This window comes from Pavona decussata, unplaced genomic scaffold (assembly GCF_977016875.1).
Source record: "Pavona decussata unplaced genomic scaffold, jaPavDecu1.1 SCAFFOLD_52, whole genome shotgun sequence".
Lineage (NCBI taxonomy): Eukaryota > Metazoa > Cnidaria > Anthozoa > Scleractinia > Agariciidae > Pavona > Pavona decussata.
The window spans coordinates 89,083-99,619 of NW_028145474.1; positions in this window are offsets into that span (position 1 = coordinate 89,083).

Sequence of the window (10,537 nt, forward strand, 5' to 3'; positions counted from 1 at the left end):
TGTAGCTTCTTTGAAAGCTGTGCAATGCGTTAAATTCCGAACGGCTGTATTTTGTTATCGCTTCGCTTTACTCTGAAACTGTGTCGGTTTTGTTCCCATTAGCCCATTACAACCCCATACAGCACAATGATCACCGCCAGGCATAGTTCCAATTATAGTCGCTATAAATATCAGCACACGTAATTACAACTGAAAAGTCTTTATTGAGTCAATCCCCTCAAATTTATACCTAAGTTTGTACTATTTCGAGACCATTAATTGACGTAGATTCAGCAGATTTCTCAATCATCTAACGCAAGAAAGAGTGTTTATCGATAGATTTTATCGCATTAATCACACAAAACCTTACAATTTCCACGTACCAACATTAGTCACCTCCGTTTCCCAGAAAATCACGGCAAAAATGCGTTATTTTTTGTCCAAAATCACTGCTTTTGGCGAAAAAGCAAGCAACTTTACGCCGTACATTGGCAATGTTTGCCCTTGGCGATCCCAGAATCATTTGCGCGTAATATAGGTTTCTGATTGCTGGCAATTTATTCATTCAAATTCAAATTATTATTATTAGAGCGTTAGTCACTTTGCTTTCACAATTTTCAAGCAGATAATTATCGGTAAAACGAACTATTGGTTAGGAAAATCTTTATTCAACATAATAAGTCAGTCTGGTATCACAGCGGCAACTTACTTGTAGCCTACGCCATGAGCATCACTCTGTTTCGTAACCAAAACTTTCCTCGAATATAACAAGAAGGCAGTTCTTTGACAAAATGTACGACTTTTCCCGACGTACCGTGCACACCACATTGCGCTGACATACGCAGCAAAATTTTGCTTACCAGTATTAGATAATTTCGGTGCTCTATCTAGCCCTGGCGTAACAGTTGCGGACACATTTTTTTCTATCAAATGTACGTAGTTCCGCTAACTCCCCAACACGGCCTTGATATACAATACGCGATTACATGTAAACTCTCAGACCGGCATCTCTATACTGCGACCGTGGCTGCCCGGGCTGCCGCGCACCCCGGTTGTCATGTAATAACAATCCCGGATTTTTGCTGTATTTAACCCTATCTATCGTGCTAATTAAGTCATGATTGCCAAATGGCGGCCATCTTGGATTTCTGGATTTCCCCATAACTTCAGGAAAGCACCGAAACTAGACAAAAAGTTATCAAAATCAATAAAGGAACACTAATGTGAGCTAAAAACATAAAAGTTACAGTAAGAAAGGTTACTTTTCTTCATTTTAAAAAGGATTTTCTATTTTCTCAAAAAAATGCTTGTCAAAAATTAGTCGCCATGGCAACACAAATTCTGTAGAAAGCCCATGGCATTTACGCAAGTATATAAACAATAGCCTCTATTTGGCGCGAAAATATGCTCAGATATTTGTCCGCGGACATTATCTGTTCCGAGAAGCAAACAGTTTTACGAGAGGGAAACTCGAGGAAAACTGTGAGCTTCGAGGAGCAGATAATGTCCAAGGACAAATATCTGAGCATATTTTTAAAGTCAAATGGAGACTATTCTGGTTATTATCCTTCAAATATTTTTTGCAACATTTAGCAACGAGCTTGAATATTTGAACATTTCGTTTAAAGGCCGATGTTCACGGTCAAGCGCATGCGCGAGCAGACCGGCGCAAAAATAAATTGCACGGGTCGACACTAAATTTGATGTGAGCTTGTGGCGGAACCATCTGCTGAAATCACGCCCGAATTTGGATCATCCGCCCTTCGTTCTTCACTTCTTATTATCTTTTTCTCCTGTTGTAAATATAAGTTCGATTTTTGTAAGGTTAGAAGTGTTTTAGCATCCGAAAACGACATTTTTGTCGATGGATCGTCGAAGGAGACGTTGCAGTCGACCGGGAACGGCACGTTCTTTGGACTCGCTGGAAGCACAGAAGTTAAAGCGGACAGAGTGGAGTGGGTGTAGAAATCCTGTGTAGTTAACAAGATACGTCCACCAACTGTGGAAAAATTGGTAAAAGGATAAGTCAATTTAAAATAGACAACGACTTCGCGGCACATCTGCTTACGCTGGAAATGGCAAAGGTCACCAACTGGCTTTGGTTGAACTTGCGAGGATTTTCTAGATTTCAAATGTACTGTTTGTTCATTTGGAAGTCAACTGTCAAAAATAATTCGACGGACTAACAGCATCAAACATCAGTGTTTTGCTTTGGATGAAAAAAAAAAATGTACAACACTGAGACCCGAAGCAAATAAATATGTGATCAAATGTGCGAGTTAGTTGTAGTATTCAACTAGCGCGCTCGAATATCGGCCAGTAGAAAAAATACCAAAAAATTTGCCGCAAACTACAAAATCTATTGTAAGGTATTCATTTATCTTTAAAATTATGGTAATTGAGAATAGCAAACGCAGTTTTGATCTCAAAGCATGGCAGAGGTTTCTAAAAAGCATCCCAGCATCTCGGAAGGACGTTCAGTGTTGTTGTTACTGAACGGGGTTAGTAAATCTTAAGTTTGGGGGTTAGATTTCTTACATTTGGAAGTTAGGTATTCTTACGTTTGGAGGTTAGTAATTCTTACGTTTAAGGGTTTGATTTCTTACATTTAGGAGCTTATGAATCCTTACGTTTGGGGGTTAGTAATTCTTACAGTTTGGGGGTTAGGAATTCTTACATTTAGAGGTTAGTTTTCTTACCTTTAGGGGTTAGTATTTCTTACGTTTTGGGGGTTAGATTTCTTACGTTTGGGGGTTAAGAATTCTTACGTTTAGGGGTTAGGAATCCTTACGTTTTGGGGGTTAGTAATTTGTACGTTTGGGGGTCAGAATTCTTACGTTTGGAGGTTAGGAACTTTTACGTTTGGGGGTTAGTTTTCTTACGTTTGGGGGTTAACAATTCTTACGTTTGGGGGTTAGTTTTCTAACGATTGGGGATTACTTTTCTTACGTTTGGGGGTTAGTAATTCTTACGTTTGGGGGTCAGGAATTCTTACGTTTAAGGTTAGATTTCTCACGTTGGGGGGTTAGTAATTCTTAAGTTTGGGGGTTAGTTTTCTTAAGTTTCGGGGTAGGGAAATCTTACGTTTGGCGGTTAGAGTTCTTACGTTTGCGGGTTAGGAATTCTAACGTTAAGGAGTTAGTTTTCTTACGTTTGGGGTTAGTAATTCTTACCTTTGGGGTTTAGATTTCTTACGTTTGGGGGTTAGTTTTATTACGTTTTTCGGGTTAGCAATTCTTACGTTTGGGGGAGAGTTTTCTTACGTTTGGTTGTTAGAAATTTATACGTTTAGGGGTTAGTTTTCCTACGTTTGGGGTTAGTAATTCTTACGTTTGAGGGTTAGTTTTCTTACGTTTGGGGGTTAGGAATTCTTACGTTTGGGGGTTAGTTTTCTTACGTTTGGGGTTAGTAATTCTTACGTTTGGGGTTTAGATTTCTTACGTGTGGGGGTAAGGAATTTTTACGTTTGGGGGTTAGTTTTCTTACGTTGGGGGGTTAGGAATTCTTACATTTGGGTGTTAGTAATTCTTAAGTTTGGGGGTTAGATTTCTTACGTTAGGGGGTTAGTTATTCTTACGTTTGGGGGTTAGTTTTCTTACGTTTGGGCGTTAGTAATTCTTACGTTTGGGGGTTAGGAATTCTTACGTTTCGGGGTTAGTTTTCTTACGTATGGCGCTTAGTAATTCTTACGTTTACGGGTTAGGAATTCTTACGTTTTTTGGATAGTTTTCTTACGTTTGGGTGTTAGTAATTCTTACGTTTTAGGATTAGATTTCTTACGTTTGGGGGTTAGGAACTCATACGTTTAAAGGTTAGTTTTCTTACGTTTGGGGGTTAGTAAGTCTTATGTTTAGGGGTTAGATTTTTTAAGTTTGGGGTGTAGATTTCCTACGTTTGGGGGTTAGGAATTCTTACCTTTGGGGGTTAGGAATTGTTACGTTGGGGGGTAGTTTTCTTAAGTTTGGGGGTTAGGAATTCTTACGTTTGGGGGTAGATTTCTTACGTTTGGGGGGTTAGGAATTCTTACGTTTGGGGGTTAGATTTCTTTCGTTTTGGGGGTTAGGAATTCTTACGTTTGGGAGTTAGTTTTCCTACGTTTGGGGCTGGTAATGCTTACGTTTGGGGGATAGATTTCTTACGTTTTGGGTTAGGAATTCTTACGTTTAGCGGTTAGTAATTCCTACGATTGATAGTTAAATTTCGTACCTTTGGGGATTAGGAATTCTTACGTTTCGGGGTTAGTTTTCTTACGTTTGGGGTTAGTTATTCTTACGTTTGGGGGTTAGGAACTCTTACGTTTGGGGGATGGTTTTCTTACGTTTGGATGTTAGTAATTTTTAAGTTTGGGGGTTTGTTTTCTTACGTTTGGTTGTTAGGAATTCTTATGTTTGGGGGTTAGATTTTTATACGTTTGGGGGTTAGTAATTCTTACGTTTTGATGGTTAGATTTCGTACGGTTGGGGGATAGGAATTCTTACCTTTCGGGGTTAGTTTTCTTACGTTTGGGGGTTAGTAATTCTTATGTTTAAGGGTTAGATTTCTTACGTTTTGGGGGTTAGGAATTCTTACGTTTCGGAGTTAGTAATTCTCACGTTTGCGGGTTAGATTATGTACCTTTTGGAGTTAGGAATTCTTACGTGTGGGTGATAGTTATCTTACGTTAGGAGGTTAGTAATTATTACGTTTGGGGGTTAGTTTTCTTACGTTTGGTTGTTAGGAATTCTTGCATTTGGGGGTAAGTTTTCTTTTGTTTTGGGCTTAGTAATTCTTACGTTTGGGGATTAGTTTTCTTACGTTTCGGAGTTAGTAATTCTTACGTTTAGGGGTTACATTCCTTACCTTTGGTGGTTAGAAATTCTTACGTTTGGGGGATGGTTTTCTTACGTTTTGGTGTTAGTAATTTTTAAGTTTGGGGGTTAGATTTCTTCCGTTTGGTTGTTAGGAATTCTTACGTTTGGGGGTTAGATTTTTTACGTTTGGGGGTTAGTAATTCTTACGTCTGGGGGTTAGATTTTTTACGTTTGTGGGTTTTTAACTCTTAAGTTCAGGGTTTAGATTTCTTATCTTTGAGGGTTAGTAATTCTTACGTTTGGGGGTTAGATTTCTTACGTTTAGATGTTAGTTTTTTTACGTTTGGGGTTAGCAACTTTTACCTTTGGGGGTTAGGTTTCTTTCGTTTGGGTGTTAGATTTCTTAGTTTTAGCGTTAAGAATTCTTACGTTTGGGAGTTAGTTTTTCTAAGTTTAGGGTTAGTAATTCTTACGTTTAAGGGTTAGATTTCCTAGGTTTTGGGGAAAGGAATTTTTACGTTTATGATTTAGTTTTGTTACCTTTGGGGGTTAGTAATTCTTACGTTTGGGGGTTAGATTTCTTGCGTTTAGGGGTTAGTTTTCTTACGTTTTGGGGTTAGAAATTCTTACGTTTGGGGGTTAGTTTTCTTATGTTTGGAGGTTTAGAATTCTTACGTCTGGGGTTTAGTTTTCTTACGTTTTGGGGTTAGTAATTCTTACCTTAGATGGTTAGGAATTATTACCTTTGGGGGTTAGATTTCTTACGTTTAGAGGTTAGGAATTATAGCGTTTGGGGGTTAGTTTTCTTACGTTTCGGGGTTAGTTATTCTTACGTTTGGGGGTTTTAAATTCTTACGTTTGGGGTTTAAATTTCTTACCTTTGGGGGTTAGTAATTCTTACGTTTGGGGGCTAGATTTCTTACCTTTATGGTTTAGGAATTCTTACGTTTCGGGGTTGGTTTTCTTACGTTTGGGGCTTAGTAATTCCTACGTTTTGGGGTTAGACTTCTTACATTTTGGGGTTAGTAATTCTTACCTTTCGGGGTAAGTTTTCTTACGTTTTGGGGTTAGTAAATCTTACATTTGGGGGTTAGATTTCTTGCGTTTTTGGGTTAGAAATTCTTACGTTTGGAGGTTAGATTTCCTACGTTTAAGGATTAGGAAATCTTACGTTTAGGGGTTAGTTTTCTTACATTAAGGGGATAAAAATTCTTACGTTTGGGCGTTAGTTGTCTTACGTTTGGGGGTTAGTAATTCTTACGTTTGGGGGTTAGATTTCTTACGTAAGGGGGATTAAAAATTCTTAAGTTTATGGTGTAGTTTTCTGATGTTTAAGGGTTAGTAAATTTTACGTTAGGGGGTTAGATTTCTTGCGTTTGGGTGTTATATTTCTTACGTTTGGGGGTTAGTTTTCTTACGTTTGGGGTTTAGTAATTCTTATGTTTAAGGGTTAGATTTCTTACGTTTTGGGGGTCAGGAATTCTTAGGTGTGGGAGTTAGTTTTCCTACATTTAGGGTTAGTAATTCTTACGTTTAGAAGATAGATTTCTTACGTTTTGGGTTAGGAATTCTTACGTTTGTGGGTTAGTTTTCTTACGTTTGGTGGTTAGTAATTCCCACGTTTGATGGTTAGATTTCGTACCTTTTGGGATTAGGAATTCTTACGTTTCGAAATTAGATTTCTTACGCTCGGGGGTTAGTTTTCTTTTTGTTTCGGGGTTAGTAATTCTTACGTTTAGGGGTTAGATTTTTTTGCGTTTGGTGGCTAGTTTTCTTACGTTTTGGGGTTAAAAATTCTTAAGTTTATGGGCTATTTTTTTTACGTTTAGAGGTTTAGAATTCTTACGTTTTGGGGGTTAGGTTCTTACGTTTGGGGGTTAGTAATTCTTACGTTTGATGGTAAGGAATTATTACGTTTGGGGGTTAAAGTTTTTACGTTTCAAGGTTACGAATTCTTACATTTGGGGGTTAGTTTTCTTACGTTTCGGGTTTAGTAATTCTTACGTTTGGGGATTAGATTCCATACGTTAGTGGGTTAAGAATTCTTACGTTTAGGGGTTAGATTTCTTGCGTTTGGGGGTTAGGAATTCTTACGTTTGAGGGTTGATAATTCTTACGTTTTGGGGGTTAGATTTCTTACGTTTGGGGATTAGAAATTCTTACGTTTAGAGGTTAGTTTTTTTTTCACCTTTAGAAGATAGGAATTCTTACGTTTGGGGGTTAGATTTCTTACGTTTAGGGGTTTTTAACTCTTAGGTTTGGGGTTTAAATTTCTTACCTTTAAAAGTGAGTAATTATTACGTTTAGGGGTTAGATTTCTTACGTTTATGGCTTAGGAATTCTTACGTTTTGGGGGTTAGTTTTTTTTTTTGTTTGATGGTTAGTAACTCTTACGTTGAGAGGTTAGATTTCTTGCGTTTGGGAGTTAGTTTTTCTTTACGTTTGGAGGTTTGGAATTCTTACGTTTGGGGATTAGATTTCTTACGTTTGGGGATTAGGAATTCTTACGTTTAGGGGTTATTTTTTTTTTACCGTTAGGGGATAGGAATTCTTACGTTTGGGGGTTAGTAATTCCTACGTTTGGGGGTTAGATTTCCTACGATTTGGGGATAGGAATTTTTTACGTTTATAAGTTAGTTTTCTTACGTTTGGAGGTTAGTTTTGTCACGTTTGGGGTTAGTAATTCTTACGTTTGGGGGTTAGATTTCTTACGTAAGGGGGATTGAAAATTCTTACGTTTGGGGTGTAGTTTTCTTATAGTTAAGGGTTAGTAATTTTTACTTTAGGGGGTTAGATTTCTTGCGTTTTTGTGTTATATTTCTTACGTTTGGGGGTTACGTATTCTTACGTTTGGGGGTTAGGAACTCTTCGTTTTGGAGTTAGTAATTCTTACTTTTGGGAGTTAGATTACTTACCTTTGGGGGTTGAGATTATTACGTTTATGGATTAGGAAATCTTACGTTTATTGGTTAGTTTTCTTTTATTAAGGGGATAAAAATTCTTACGTTTGGGGGTTAGTTGTCTTACGTTTGGGGGTTAGATTTCTAACGTTTGGGGGTTACGAATTCTTTTTTTGGGGGGTTAGTTTTTTACGTTTAAAGGTTAGTAATTTCTTACGTTTGGGGGTTAGACTTCTTATGTTTGGGGGTTAGGAATTCTTACGTTTGGGGCTTTTTTTTCTCTTACGTTTTTGGGTTAGTAATTCTAACTTTTCGGGGTTAGAAATTTTTACGTTTGGGGGTTAGTTTTCTTAGGTTTGTTTGTTAGTAATTCTTACATTTGCGAGTTCAATTTCTGACGTTTACGGGTTAGGAATTGTTACGTTTGGGGGTTAGATTTCTTTCGTTTGGGGGTTAGGAAATCTTACGTTTGGGGGTTAGTTTTTTTAACGTTTGGGGGTTAGTAAATCTTACGTTTTGGGGTTAGATTTGTTACGTTTGGTGGTTAGGATTTCTTACGTTTGGGGGTTAGTTTTCTTATGTTTGGAAGTTAGTAATTCTTGCGATTGGAGGTTAATTTTCTTACCTTTGTGGTTTAGTAATTCTTACGTTTGGGGGTTAGATTTCTTACCTTTGGGGGTTAGTAATTCTTACGTTTGGAGGTTAATAATTGTTAAGTCTGTAGTTTAGATTTCTTACGTTTGGGAGCTAGGAATTCTTACGCTTTGGGGTTACTTTTCTTACGTTTAGGGGTTAGTAACTCTTACGGTTGGGGATTAAATTTTTCTACGTTTGGGGGTTAGGTATTCTTTTTTTTTTAGGTTTTGTTTTCTTACGTTTGGGGGTTAGTAATTCTTTCGTTTGGGGGTTAGATTACTTACGTTTGGAGGTTAGTTTTCTTATGTTTGGGGTTAAAAAATCTTACGTTTGGGGGTTAGTAATTCTTACGTTTAGGGGTTAGATTTCTTGCGTTTGGGGGTTAGTTTTCTTACGTTTTGGGGTTAGAAATTCTTACGTTTGGGGGTTATTTTTTTTACGTTTGGAGGTTTGGAATTCTTACGTCTGGGGGTTAGTTTTCTTACGTTTGAGGGTTACTAATTCTTACGTTTGATGGTTAGGAATTATTACGTTTGGGTGTTAGTTTTCTTACGTTTTGGGCTTAGTAATTCTTACGTTTGGAGATTAGATTTCTTACAATTTAGGGTTAGTAATTCTTACGTTTTGGGGTAATTTTTCTTACGTTAAGGGGATAAAACATTTTTACGTTTGGGGGTTAGTTGTCTTAGGTTTAAGGGTTAATAATTCTTACGTTTGGGGGTTAGATTTCTAACGTTTGGGAGTTACGAATTCTTTTTTTGGGAGGTTAGTTTTTTTACGTTTGAGGGTTAGTAATTCTTACGTTTGGGGGTTAGGAATTCTTACGTTTGGGGGTTAGTTTTCTTATGTTTGGGATTAGTAATTCTTGCGATTGGAGGTTAATTTTCTTACCTTTGTGGGTTAGTTATTCTTACGTTTGGGGGTTAGATTTCTTACCTTTGGGGGTTAGTAATTCTTACGTTTGGGGGTTAGATTTCTTACGTTTTAGAGTTACGAATTCTTTTTTTGGGAGGTTAGTTTTCTTTACGTTTGAGGAATAGTAATTCTTACGTTTGGTGGTTAGGAATTCTTACGTTTGGCGGTTAGTTTTTTTATGTTTGGGATTAGTTATTCTTGCGATTGGAGGTTAATTTTCTTACCTTTGTGGGTTAGTAATTCTTACGTTTGGGGGTTAGGTTTCTTACCTTTGGGGGTTAGTAATTCTTACGTTTGGGGGTTAGATTACTTACGTTTGGGGGTTAGGAATTCCTACATTTGGGGGTTAGTTTTCTTATGTTTGGGGTTTAAAAATCTTACGTTTGGGGGTTAGATTTCTAACGTTCTGGGTTAGTAATTCTTACGTTTGGAAGTTAGTAAGTTTTACGCTTGGGAGTTAGTTTTCTTACGTTTGGCTCTTAGTTATTCCTACGTTTGATTGTTAGGGTTAGGGAACTCTTACGTTTCGCAGTTAGTAATTTTTACGTTTGCGAGTTACATTACTTACCTTTGGGGTCAAGGAATTCTTACGTTTGGAGGTTAGTTTTCTTATGTTTTGGGGTTAGTAATTCTTACGTTTAGGGGTTAGAATTTTTGCGTTTGAGGGTTAGTTTTGTTTCGTTTTGGGGTTAGAAATTCTTACGTTTCAGGGTAAGTTTTCTTACGTTTGGAGGTTTGGAATTCTTACGTTTGGGGGTTAGTTTTCTTACGTTTGGGGGTTAGTAATTCTTACGTTTGATGGTTAGGAATTATTACATTTGGGAGTTAAATTTCTTACGTTTCGGGGTGAGAAATTCTTTTTTTTTTAAGGTTTGTTTTTTTACGTTTGGGGGTTAGTAATTCTTTTGTTTGGGGGTTAGATATCTTATGTTTGGGGGTTAGGAATTCTTGCGTTTGGGACTTAGTTTTCTTACGTTTAGGCTTAGTAATTCTTACGTTTAAAGGTTAGATTTTTCCTACGATTGGGGGATAGGAATTCTTGCGTTTGGGGGTTAGTTTTGTTACGTTTGGGGTTTAGTAATTCTTATGTTTGGGGGTTAGATTTCTTGCGTAAGGGGGTTAAGAATTCTTATGTTTGGGGGTTAGTTTTCCTACTTTTAGGGTTAGTAATTCTTACGTTTGGGGGTTAGATTTCCTACGTTTTGGGTTAAGAATTCTTGCGTTTGTGGGTTAGTTCTCTTACGTTTGGTGGTTAGTAATTCCCACGTTTGATGATTAGATTTCGTACCTTTTGGGATTTGGAATTCTTACGTTTCG